General features: G+C 40.2%; 1 protein-coding gene across 1 annotated transcript in view; it reads left to right on the forward strand.

Annotated features, from left to right (window-relative positions):
* The window catches only part of CPM (carboxypeptidase M), a 32637-nt gene that overhangs the window by 321 nt on the left and 18993 nt on the right, over positions 1-13323 (forward strand). The gene's annotated exons all lie outside the window — the stretch shown is intronic.

The raw sequence follows: 13323 nt of genomic DNA on the forward strand, positions 1-13323 counted from the left end.
GGCGTTTCGTGCGCGGTTGCTGGCGGCGGGTCTGCTTTGATCGCAAGTGCCGTGTGACTCTCTGCTTAAATCGCTGTGAAGTTTCCTCTTCCTCTTGCTTAAGTGTGAATAACAAACTCTGATAACACTTACGATGCTTCAGCTAGGGTAGAAGTTCCCCCAACGCCTGTCTTTTTAAAGAATTGGGTATCTAAGTGGCAATTTCAGAAACAGGGCTGTCTTTAGAGAGCTTAAAAACGTGCAGTACCCTGTTTGCTAAGCACCCATCCTAGGTGGGGCTCCAAGAGGAGTGTGTTTTCCAACTTGTGGGTATGTTTAAAATATCTTCTCTTTTGGCTTTACCTGTTCTTTCCATAAATCTGGTATGGATTTCAAGTTCCGTACTGATACAAAGTCTTGTGCTTTGAATGAAGAATGGAGTTTCAGTCTTAAACCCTCCAGGAAAATATACTGAAAGCAATCATCACCTTTACCTCTCTGGCCTTATAGATACTTGAATTTATTTCTGTGTGATTGGTACTTTCTTAAAATAACTTTGGGGTGGGGGGACAACAAGGAACTTTTTCATTTAAAGAGATTTGAAAGTTTAGTGTTTATTAGCATGTGAATACTTTCCTCTACATCTGTCCAGTTTTAAGCAAAAAACCTTAAGTAGATTTCAGTTCAGAAAATAAAATCACATTGAGTTATAAAACTAAGCAGAGAAGTTCATTCTTTAGAAACATTGCCTGTTGCTCTCATCACATTTCATACCACTGGAAGGAGACAATTGTAGCATCTATTATCAAATCAATGCTTGTCTTTTTAAAAACAACCAACCACAATCTTCTGGGTAGGTAATCATGAAGAAAGGTACTAGTTTCTCATCATACCTTCTTCCTTGCATTAGCATGTGTGTCTTCAGTTTCTAAAAATAGTCTTGAATTTGTCTGGTGGGACATAACTTATTGAAAGAGGGCTCTGTTTCAGTGAGGTATCTCCCAGATGTCATGTTGCTATGGATATGTGATCTTGTCTCTGTGCCTGTCCGCTCATACTTTGGAAAGTCTTATGGGAAGGCTCAAGCTAGACAAGCAGTCTTAACGTTACTTAGGTTGTGTTCTTGGATTCACCAAAGTCAGAATCGTAATGGGTTATGTTATTCATCTGCTCAAGTGAAGGCTAGTCCCTTTAAGTACAGTTTCCTCCAGTACAAACAACTTATTAATCACACCTTCATTTTCCTACCTTGAGGGGACTTAGCTAACGTTTTCATGATAGGGCTAGGTTCTGACTTCTCTGGCATGAACTCTGCTGGCTTATCTTTGTGCGGGTAGGACAAAACCTTTCATCTAACCTGAGAGATTGAAGTTTTGGCTTTCACACGTCTAGACATCTGAAAGTTGGTAACATGAAGTGTTCAACTTGTCTTGAGTTTCATTATCATGAAGACTGGAAATGCATCATGTCTTCATTGTGACTGAGCAATGCACTGAATGCACTTTATTCAGGTTTTGGTATATTGTTTTCTGTTTGACAAGCTATGTAAGAAAAGATAATTATGTGTACTCTCCCTTGTTCTGCCAGCTACAGGTCATGATTTGCCTTTTTAGGTGATCTGTTAGGCTTTTTGCACGTACTGTGTGCCTGCAGTGTTCCTCTGAAGGGAATAGGTGGGCCCTGGGAACTTTCTCAGTGCCATGTAAAGCAGAGTGGCAGTGAAAAATACTCAGTGCTTCTCTATTCCTTTCTTTTTCAGAAAAAATGTTAAGAGATTTCTACCTCTGAGAAATGTGCTTTTAGAGGCCCTTAAAATATGGTAGAGGATGGAACTGAATTAGGGGCTCTCTCTGCCTCCCCACCCCCAACCTAAAAGAAAGTTGTGTGACAACAGTGGTTATATAACTTTTGTGAAAACCAAGTTTCAGCTGTCAACTGGCTCAAGTTCTGTTCCCCTTTTCTTAGACTGACAAAAACCAAGAATGCCTGTATGTGCCTGCACTCACCAGTATGGCTGGTGGTGTCCCACTGCCAGTTAGCTAAACTGTGATAGCTATTATTGATTATGAGAAACAGAAATTAATTTAAATATTACAAACTTGAGGTCAATGTGATGTAGTAACTTTTCTATTAAGCTGTTGTCATTCCTGATTTGGAAATTGCTGATAATGAACACAAAATCCTATGATTTGGAGTGGTGGCTATAAAGCCACCAGACATAATTTTACTGTTACCATGAATGGCTATTGTTCCCACGCTATTCTGAAATCTAATCTAGGTTTTAGTCTAATTTTGTCTAATAATCTAGTATTATATACTGCTATCTAGACTGGAATTATGAAGAATGTGAAGTAAAGGCTTGACTTTTGGTTTACATGTATAGACCTGGAGCTCTGCAAGGGTAAAGAATTCACTCTTAGAAGTCTGTAAGTTACTACTTCAGAAAGTAACTGCATGTAGTTCTTTAAGGGAAATATCAAAACATTCTTCATGTTAGAAGCCTCACATGCTCTGGGAAGATCATAAAGTAATTTAGGTCTGGAGTCCATCTAGTTTGAGTTTCTGTTCAAAGCAGGGCTAACTTGAAAGTTAGATTATGACGCCCTGAGCCTTCTCCATCCAAGTGTTGAATGACTGCAAGGCTGGAGATTCTACAGGATCTCTGGGTGCCTGATCCACTGCTCAACTACCTTAATTGTGGAACTGTGTCATCTTGCACCTGATTAAAATTTCGCTTGCTCTGAGTTATCTGTCCTTTTGCTATGCACCTGTAAAAAGGGTCTGGCTCTGCCTTCTTTATAATGTCCTTTCAAGAGTGGAAGGTTATAGCTGTATCATCCTCCAGGCTAAACAAACCAGCCTCTCCTTAGATGTAGTGTGATCATCTTGGTGGCCCTGTGCTGGACTTCTTCCAGTATGGTGGTGTCCCTCTTGTGCTAGGGAACCCATAGCTTGACATGGTATTCCAGATGTAGCTTTACTAATGCTCAGTAAAGGGGAATAACAATTTCCCTCAAGCTCCTGGTGTTACGTTCTTGCTGATGCAGCCCAGCATACAGATTGCCTTTGTTGCTGCAAGAGCTCAATAGTGACTCACATTTATCTTGTCCACCTGGACATTGCTTCCACATCCTGCAGCATTTAGGTTGCAGAGCTGCAACCTAGCCAGTCTGCAGCCTGTACAAGCATAGGGTTGACTTTTGGGTGCATAATCCCTATATGGGGTTCTTCAGTTCCAGGTGCAGGAGTGGCATTTGCCTTCAGCATACTTAATGAGATTTCTGTTGAGAAATTCTTTTCAGCTTGTCAAGAGTCCTCTGAATGGTGGCCTGGCCTTGGTGAAAATATTAAACAGTATCAGCTTCAGCGCTGACCCTTCATGAATGCTGCTAATAATTTGCTGTCACTTGAACCTCCAGTTGCTCAGTCCAGCCAGCTTCTGGCCTCACTGTAGTCTACTCATCTAGTCCATGTTTCCAGTTTGTTTGCATAGATACTGTGAGGATGACTGATCAATGGAACAGGCTGCTCAGGGAGGTTGTGGAATTTCCATCCTTGGAGCTATTCAGAAGCTGTCTGACTGCAGGTGGCCCTGCTTGAGCAGGGGGGGTTGCACCAGGTGACCTCCAGAGGCCTCTTTGAACTGATTTTGTGATTCTGTTGAAAGCCTTGTTAAAATCAAGATTAAAGAAACAGAGTACTTTTCCGTCTCCTACTGAGCCAGTCATTTTGTGTAAAGAGTAAGCAGTTGAGTATGATTTGTCATGGATAAATTTGAGGCAAGATTTACAAATATTTGATGTATGCAGAATGTAAGAGCAATGCATGCAACAGAACCAGTACCAAGAGCCTCGCTGGAAACCAAACTAAAAGTTACTCAATTTTTTTTTTTTTTTGTGGTGGTTTATATCACCATATGGAAATTCACTGCTCCTCTGCCAGATTACTGGGAACACCTCTGCTAGGTTACTGGATAGAAGGTGTTCTAGACTGACAATGGCCTGTTCAGTCTCCAGGTCTGTACATTTGGAAGCTATGATATTTAATTACGCTGAAATGAGGGGAGAAGGGAGCTTAGAAAGATGTAGCCCACTGGCCTACAAAACGGTTATCTGTTTGGCCTAATTCAGGAGGGAACCTCAAATCCCTCAAGATTTGAGGGTCATTTGTATGTTTGTAGGAGACCTGATATGGTCTTATAAGCAGGTAGGCAGAAATGAGCGATGGCCCAGAAAATACCTTGATTCTTTTATATCGTTTCAGATGTGTTGTTGATTAAGCTTGTAAAAGATCTTTGGCAGGAGCTCTGCTTTCTAATAACACAATATCCAACCTCAGTACAGTATGGGCACTCTATAATAGTAGAGGAGGCTGCAGAGCTGCACCAGTCTGGAGAATATCATCATGTTAACCTATCCTACTTAATACCACCCCAGCAAGAACCAGACTGACTCTTCAGCACAGCAAGCAAATCTTAGTGTGCCTTATCAAAAAGAAAATATTTGATGCATGTGTATGATGTTTGGCTTTTCATTGTTCAAGATACTGTGCTGTTCTTTGCTTTCCACCACCCTTGTTTTCTTTTCAGACTTAAGGATTCTGGTAGATAGACCTGAGGACCTTATTAGGAGAACAAAAGCAAGTAACTTTGAGAGCTGAATGGCTTTTGCAGTAGATCCAGTCTCTGTAAGAACTTTTCAGATAAACTCTGGATTCAGATAAAGTGATAGCATGGCACTTACAGCTTGTTTTAGATCTAGCTTTTCTGGAGGCCAGTCTGCATTTTTAGAATTCCAGTCGAATTGGAACAGCTGTAAATATCATCCTTAAGCCAGTTCCTGCTCGCTGAGCAAAAAGTTGTGTATGGTTGAAGTACCTCTGTCCTTACCTAGTGAAGGACTTCACAGCTGACTTAATAGATTAACATCTCTTTGACAGATTCTGTCACTGGAGACAAGAAAAGCAAAAGAGCTGTCCTGAAAGGCTTTTTTAGGTGAGAACTATGTAGTTTAGTCATTGTATTATGCTACTCATTATTGAATTGCTGTCTCTGTTGCCCTTGAACTGGCACATTCCCTCCGTTAATCTTAAGCACTTTGCTCACTTTGACTGGTCCACCCAGGTTTCCATGGGATAAGCAGCTGTAACTTCAACAAAAGGATGCACTAGGCATTAGGAATCAGCAGCAGGAAGTGTGTCCCTGCCTGGTAATAGCGTTAATAAATAATCTAGGCAATTAACCTGTCCTCGTCATTCTGTGCAAACATCAGTGGAATGTGTGCCCAAGATGTGCCAGGGATCAATTTGAATGTCCTGACTTTTCTGATGCAGTGAGATCAATACTTGAAAGTGTTTTATGGGTGGTTACTGAACAGGGGAGTGCTAACTTCAGGTTCATTCCACTCCAGTGAAAATATTTAATATTAAAAGTCCAGGTATTGTACTTGTCTAATCTGCATATTGATAGTCTGTGTATGTAGCTGAAAGACCTGCAGAAAAATAGGAATTTATTTTCAGACATTTTTTGTGATGCAGAATGGAAGGAGCCTGGGTTACTACCATCAATAGTAAAATGCACTGAAAGTTTTATTGAGTTTACATTAGAAACACATATTCTGGATGTTTTTCCCTTGTTTAAAGTACTAGAAAACAAGTTTTACTGCTGGAGAAAACAAAACCGAAATATGTATCCATACAATGTTTGTATTCTACTGGAATTGTTCTTATCAGGTTAGTTTCAGGGGTCCTGGCACTGTACGAAATTAGAATGAGAAAGTTATACATAGCCCAGTGTGCTTTGAGGTAAGTTTCTCAGTGTTACCCATTATTAAATGTTCGTACAATCTAAATGCAAGTACCAGTGTATTTTAAAAGAAAGAAGGAAAAAAAGGTGATAAAGAAGGCTCTTTTTGTCTTGAAAATAAACAAACAGTCTAAAGGAAAGTCCACGGAGAGTGTTATGTCTTTAAAGGGAATATTGGAATTATTTTTTTCTGTGGTTACATGTGAGGCATGTTTGTGTAGAAGAATATTACCTTCAGGTTGTTCCAGTCAAATGACTGCCGCAGATGGCTTTCCTCCTGTCTGCGATCCTTGATAATGTCTCCCCTTCCCCCTGCTCCTCTTCATCTCCTACCCTGTAGATTTCCTTAGTACTGTGAATTACAAGCTTATCGTGCAAACATAGTGTGTGTAGATAGTATGAGCATTGAGGTTTTCAGTGTTCTATTTTGGAAACAAGGGTGAATGAGACATTTCCCACTCTTAGGGCCTCATGGCACACTAAAGTCATTTGTCTCAAGTCCAGAATTTCGTTTAAAATGGGCATTCTAAAACTACTGTGATAGGTAAACTTTTACCCATTTTTGCCACCTCCTACTTTGATTTCCCCCACCCCCCCCTTATGTGCCACTAGTTCTTCTTGGTCTTTTCTGTCATAACCATCTTTGTTCTAGTCTTTGTCAGTACTCATGACATATAAATGCATGTTAACAAGATTCTAGGTAGGTTTTTGTGTTCATTTTATTATTGAAAGGGTGTTTGTGTTCATGGATGGGCTTGGTCTTAACAGCCTTGTAAACTCCATTTGCAGCATATTATGGGAGTCACTGTGGGAAGGGGTGGGGGAAGTGTGGAGGAGGAAGAAGACTTGCTCTTTCAAGGTTTATCTAGTCGAGGCTAGACCATGATGTTAAAACCAAGAAGTATTAGCCTGTATTTTTAAACATCTTCAGCTTCCAACTGAGCTTTGCTCTAAACCATGTGCTTAGATAGAACTCGCCTTCACTGCGTTAGCTTTAGCTAACTAATGAAAGGACTAATAAGTCCTTTTGTCCTAGGTGAAGCTGAAAAGTTTAACCCCAACTGGCAGCTAAGCACCGCACAGCAGTTTGCTCACCCCTGTCCCCCAAGTGGCATGGGAAGGCAGGAGAACTGGAGAAAAAGTAAAACTTGTAGGTTGAGATAAGAACAGCTTAATAAAATATAATAATACTAATTGTAATAAAAATGAATATAGCAAAAAGAGATAGAAAAATAAAACACAAGGAGGACAAGTGATGCACAAGGCGATTGCCCACCACCTGCTGACTGATGCCTGAGCAGTGCTTGGACCCTCCCAGCTGGCTCACGCCAGTTTACCTACTGAGCATGATAGTCTATGCTATGGATTACCCTTTGGCTAGTTCAGGTCAGCTGTCCTTGGCCATGATCCCTCCCAGCTTCTTGTGCACATGCTCACTGGCGGAGCATGGAAAACTGAAAAATCCTTAACTTAGTTGTTGATGAGTGGTGCTTATCCTAACACATCAGCATGTTATCAACGTTATTCTCACACTAAATCTAACACACCAGCTATTAGGAAAAAAATTAACCCTATCCCAGCTGAAACCAGGATGGGTTGAAATGTAGTTTCTTGTTTCACCTGACTGCATCCTCTAGCAATTTAGTTAGCAGAATTAGTTTAAATGTGAGTACTGTGTATGTCTGTTTGTAGGAGAAAAGCCATAGCAGTTCTACCCCTACAACAGTAGTTTGACTACCGTAATAAGACACAGGTAGTTTGTGTGCAACCAGTCTTCCACTTCTACAAAAGTACTAAGATTTTTGCCCAATGATAACATGACTCAACATTGCTTTCCTGTCCACATGGCTTTTTACTCATTTATAAAAAGGACATAGTTTTGTCCAAGCCAGATGTTTAGAAGATTGGGAAGTTAAGACTGCATCTCTTAGAGATGCAGTCACTAACTCAGAGCTTGTTCCTATTTTCTTGCAGTAAAGAAAAATAATTTGCCTAAATCTTTTCTTTATGCTTACTGTGAATTGGTCAATAGCATTTGTCTTTCCTTCTGTGCTATCCCTCACACCTAAAAATAATAATGAAAGTGTATGTGTTACACAGTTTTCTTTTACATATATACATGCACACACAGAAGTGGAACTAAAATGCAGTTCTTGCAGCAAATCTTGTGGGAAGGCCTTTTTCTGTGAAATCTGTGATATCAGAGATTCCTGTCTCAGCCTAAAAAAAAAAACAAACCCAAAATCAAAACAAATCAAACTTTCTAACAGTTGTTTGCAGAGAATTTATCCTAGCAACATAGATCGAACATTTCTCCTATGAAAACTGTTATCTGGCATCTTTGTGTTGTAACTTTGAAATGGGAAGATGTGATCTATTTAAAAATAGTCCACTGTTCCTGCGAGCAGCATTTATTTAAAACCAGTGTTGTGGGAAGAATCTCTGCTCTCCTGCCTCCTCTCTAACCCTTGCTTTGTAGTTGTCTAGTTCCAGTGTATGTTTGTCAAACTTTGCTTCAGAGCAGTAAAGGCCTTAAGCCTGCAGCCATCCTGTTTTCCCTCAGCAAGACTTCCCAGCTTTCTGTGTTTGTTTGAAAGCAGACAGAATTGACAACTGGATAATGTAATTCACACCAGTGAAATTGTAGCGTTGGGGAGCTTGTGTAACATAGAATCAGCAAGTGCATCTGGTGGGTGCATTTTGATTCTTGTTGACCTCTGTATCCTTTAGCTGATGTTGAAAAAGTATGTGGAGGATGTTTTTAAAAAAATCAACCAGTCACAAAACCACAGGGCTCAGGATGCTAAGAATGGTGCACAGTGGAACAGGGAAATTACTGGGGCTTTTCCCACCACTTCTTGTAAGATTCTGCTTTTGGAGTATTGTACGTAAATTGTTAGCCATGTAAATAAGAGGTGTGCTCTGGAAACAAGGCTTGTGATCCTTTGTATAGCTCATAACTATACTGACAACTTGCGGTCCAATGAGTACAGGTTTAGCTTGTCCCTTGCAATCTTACTTCAACTTTCTATATGTAACTCAGTGTTCACTTACACTGGTACTAAGTAGTAGCTTCCGCAGACGGCTGTTTTTCGGATGCTGTAAGACAGCACAAGAAGAGAAAGATTTTTCCAATAAAGAAAAAAAAGATAAACCAAAACCATTAATCAAGAGATGTCCTTCCGTTAAGGAACTTCTACCACCAGGTTAGGTCTCTTTTTATTAGCCTGTCACAGACTACGTTTGCTGGTCTTTGGGTAAAGCTACAGGGCCTGTACTTCCCTAGGAATAAGGAAAATCACATAAATGTTGATGTTAGTGATCAGTGATGTGGGTTGAATTGCCATTTCAGTACAATGTTGTTAATTTTTAAACATTCTAATCACGGACTTACTTAAAACTCTTATCCTACGCCTGTGTTTTACCCAGATGGTCAATCTGTCCACATTGTTTTCTTACTTGAGGAGAGTGGTTGTACATCCCTCCCACCCCACTCCAGGGGATGAGGCTTTTTAGTAGAAGGGTGTTTCCACTAGCTTCTCTTTCACATCCTACAAAAGGAAAAGAGCAGTGTACCTTGCATCCCTTCTGGATGTCCTGTCTGCCTAGAACCTCTGGCTGTAGATCCTGGAGCTACCGATGTTGCTGATTCTCAGGGCTGCCTAATTAAAGCTGTACAGTATGTAGCTATGGTATGGTATTTTGTGTTCAGCTAGTTCACATAAGTGCAAAAGGAGACCTACTCATCATACATTCATTAGTTGATAGGCAATATGTGACTTCCTACCCTGAAGCATTTATTCCTTATGCAGTTGTTCCATGCATTATTTTGCGTAGAAGAGAGATCTAGATTGGTTTTTTTTTTTTCAGGCTGTTTTTCACTTTGAATGAAAGCTGGATGTGCACATGACTGCTAGTTCTGCTTTCAGAACTTTTTATAAATTGGCTAGCTACTGGAGATGGAAACAAATAATACGTAGGGCTGTATTGTTGTTATAATATATATATAGTTGTAGCTATATTCCCAGCTGAGATACTGTCCTCCCCGTAAACTGCTCCGTTTCTGGCACAGTAACTTTTATAATCTATGTGGTTATTCAGATACGAAGAAAAGGTTATAGTTCTCAGTGGAGGATTCTGCAGCTTGATGTTTAGGACCTCTTGTTTTGGGAAAGGTCAGCTCATGGCAGTTGGAGTTACTTAATTGAATGACTATAGCTGCTGTGTTGCTCACAGTGGATTTAGGACAGTTGAGTTCTATTTCCTGTTTGTCCCTAGCCAATGTGTTCTACGTCCGTGGGTCTTGCAGTTACCTGGGCCATTTAAGCACAGCTTGAGCAGGTCTGCAAAAGTAACGTTTATCCTAAAGCTAAAATAAAAGCAAACTGTGCTCTCAATAAGAGTGTAGTCCTACTGTGCCAGTTCAAAAGACCAGCCTGGTCTAGTACTCTTTTTTTTTTTTCCAAAAATAGCTATAAAAAAGTCTAGGAATAGGGTAGGCACACAATGATTCTTCCCCAGTATGCACTTCTAGCAACCCAGCTGCTTCTGACACAGAGTATTTCCTTTAGGTGGTCCTAAAGTAAGTTGAAGTACAAAGTGTGCTTTGATGCACGGCTGCATTAGGCTGATCTCAAAACCCAAGAGGAAACAAAGGCCACCACAACATGTTTCTCAAAGAGACAAAGGACTGTGTTACTCTGCTTGTAGGTAGTAACACTGCCTGAATTTTAGTTCCTTGTAGTGTCTGTTGCCTTTCCTAAAAGGTAGTCACTAATGTTTCTATGGAGACATTTTGTTACTCATTTTGAGAGAGAATCTGGAAGCAACTGGTCAAACTAATGAGCTTGTTAACTGAACCAGAAACAGATGATGATGATAAGGATTGGATTGTTTTTTAAAAGTTAATCTACCTTGCATTTTTCTCCTCTCCAGCTAGTTTAAAAACTAGCTAGGGGGGTGGGGGGGGTGGACAGGATGTGAGAGGAACACATCCTGCTTGCCAGTGTTGATATGTGTGTGGAGCTTCCTGATCTTGGAGCAAATAATGATGTTTGCAGGATGTGCGTAGTAACTCTCTTGATGAAGCACTTTGATGCACTGAAGCCCTCAAAGTGTACCAGTAATGTCTTAGCCATGTAGGTTCAACAACCTGTAGTCTCCTCCTGGTTTTCTGCTCTCTCTCCTACCTTCAAGTGGCTGCCTCTGCTTCTGCTGTTAGAAGGGTAGGCCAAATAAAACTGATACATTACTTTCTTTTGTGTGTACAATAGCTTTTCTGAAAATTACTAGAGGCATACCAGTTTCACACCTTTTGCAGAAAATAAAGCATGCATTTTTCAGAATTAGGTTTAAAAACCCTATGGTAATAGAAGCAAGAATTGGAGAAAAGGAAAAATAGTCTGTTTGGTTTCTAGGAGTGAATATGAAACCAGTTAGTGCAAGTGGTAGGATTAGACTGAACAGCCTTTCCCCATGTGGCTGTGGTGTTCTTGGTGACCAATGCTGAATGAGGTTAGTGTATATTAATTTTAAAACAGTATTTCCTTCTGGGCTATTTTTTGGGTTTTTTTAATTTATTTTTATTTCTCGATCTGTGTTCAAATAAACTATGAGGTGCTGTTGTAGAGACTGTACTCTGGATTGGCAATTTTTCATGGTTTTGTATATAAAGAATGATTATGAGAACTGGAAATGGTACAGTGTGATGAGTCATGTATACATAGGAAAGAAAGAGTTGTCATTCTCCCAAGACACAAGGCCTGTGAAAGTGCCTAAAGCAGCTATGGATGTCCCAATCAACCAAAGATTTATAAACCTTTTGGAAGATAAGCAAGCACGTGAACCATGAACTGGTTCGATTCACTTCCCTTCTCAAGCGCATTGGTTACAAATAAACAGTATCTGGTTTGTTTGGGTTTTCTTTTAATTGGAGACCTAAGGGTCACTCCTGCAGTTCTGCTTATAAGTTCTGCTGAATTGGATTGGCTGGTATAATCTCTGGAAGTAGACAGGTGCTTATTATTAGTGGGGTCTTGTTACCTTTTCTTTCTTTCTTTCGAGAGAGACACATAGCGTTATGCCTGTGAGAAGGGATACATGGGAAGATACCAGTGTGAAGTTAAGCAGTGGTCCCATACAGCATAGTAACTGTGTCAGTGGTAGTGCATCTGCTGAAACGTTCTGGTTCTTTGCATCTTAAAATACTGCAAATTGGCTGAGACGGGACTGTCTGTATTAGCACTCAAAGTTGACAAGTGGCAATACAGACTTCAGGGTAGTCCTAACACTTTGAAATAAAAATTAAAAATGCTGCACATACTGTACCATTTAGTGTCTCTTGCTGTTACCCTCAAACAGCTGTGTGCTTCCTTATCAATGATTTTTACTCCTTCCAATGACTTTAAAGAACAGTGTGGTTAGAGTTCTTAAGTATGATCTCTTTTACAGTCTCTCCATCAAGCAGGATACTTGGGCAGACAAGTAGTAAAACCTTTGATCCCGTCCCCAAATAAGAAATGTGATCTGTTTGGGGTGAGGGGGCTGGGGAGGTGACCGGGGGAGACCTGCAGTCTAGTGTTACCTTGGGCTCTTTTGGATTTGTTCAGCTTGCCTATGCACCATGCTGAACATTGCCAGAAATGCCTGGTTAACATATGTGATTGTTCTGTATGATTTTAATCTTTCAAAATACCTTAAAGACTTTCTTGTATTTAAAGTGCCTTAGCTCTTCTTGGGATACCAATTGTGTTCATTACTAATGCTAATCCAGGTTGAGTCTTTAGATAATCCTTTCTGTCTCAGTGGACCGTGAGAACATCGTATACTGAAAGTGAGGATAAACTCTTACAAATCTGATGTACTACAGTTGTTCATACAGCTGTCTATGTGACCCCAGCTTCAGGTACGTAAGTTATCCTGAGCATAAACTAGACATTTAGAGTGTCTGTTTTCTGAACAGAGACAGCTGCCTTTTTTTGGCCCATAACTTACAGAATTTATATCCCAAAAGGATACATTTGTATTACTTACTGTAATCTGAAGGGTGTTATATTCAACAGTCTGGCTAGATAAAACTTGCATATTTGTTCATGTTTGTAAGGCTCCTTCTTCAATGCTACTACATCAGTCATTCTGATTAAACACTTCTGGGTATATAGATAATGTGTTGGTAACAGACTGTTAGAATCTGAATTGAGCTATGTGTGCTGTTGGATAGTCCCCTTGTGGAAGACAAGTTCCAAAATAGCTTTAGATTTCCCAGCTTGAATTGGTGATGGCAGATCAGAGTATAACAGAGCAAGGATGCTGCTGGTGCTTGTTTAGCAAAAGGGAATTGCTCCTGAAGTCCTTCATTTGCTGTGGTAGTGGGGCCACACTGTCTTGCGGCGAGACACTGTTACCATGGAGAAACTAACACTTTGTCTTCATGTTGGAGCTTGGAAGTTCAGCATTAAGTTACATAAACAATTTAATGTCATTGTATTTCCATCTTCTTGCCTATGTGTGTGCACACAGGCAGCACTTGTGCTCCTGTGTTA

This window comes from Buceros rhinoceros, unplaced genomic scaffold, assembly GCF_000710305.1.
Source record: "Buceros rhinoceros silvestris isolate BGI_N320 unplaced genomic scaffold, ASM71030v1 scaffold16785, whole genome shotgun sequence".
Lineage (NCBI taxonomy): Eukaryota > Metazoa > Chordata > Aves > Bucerotiformes > Bucerotidae > Buceros > Buceros rhinoceros.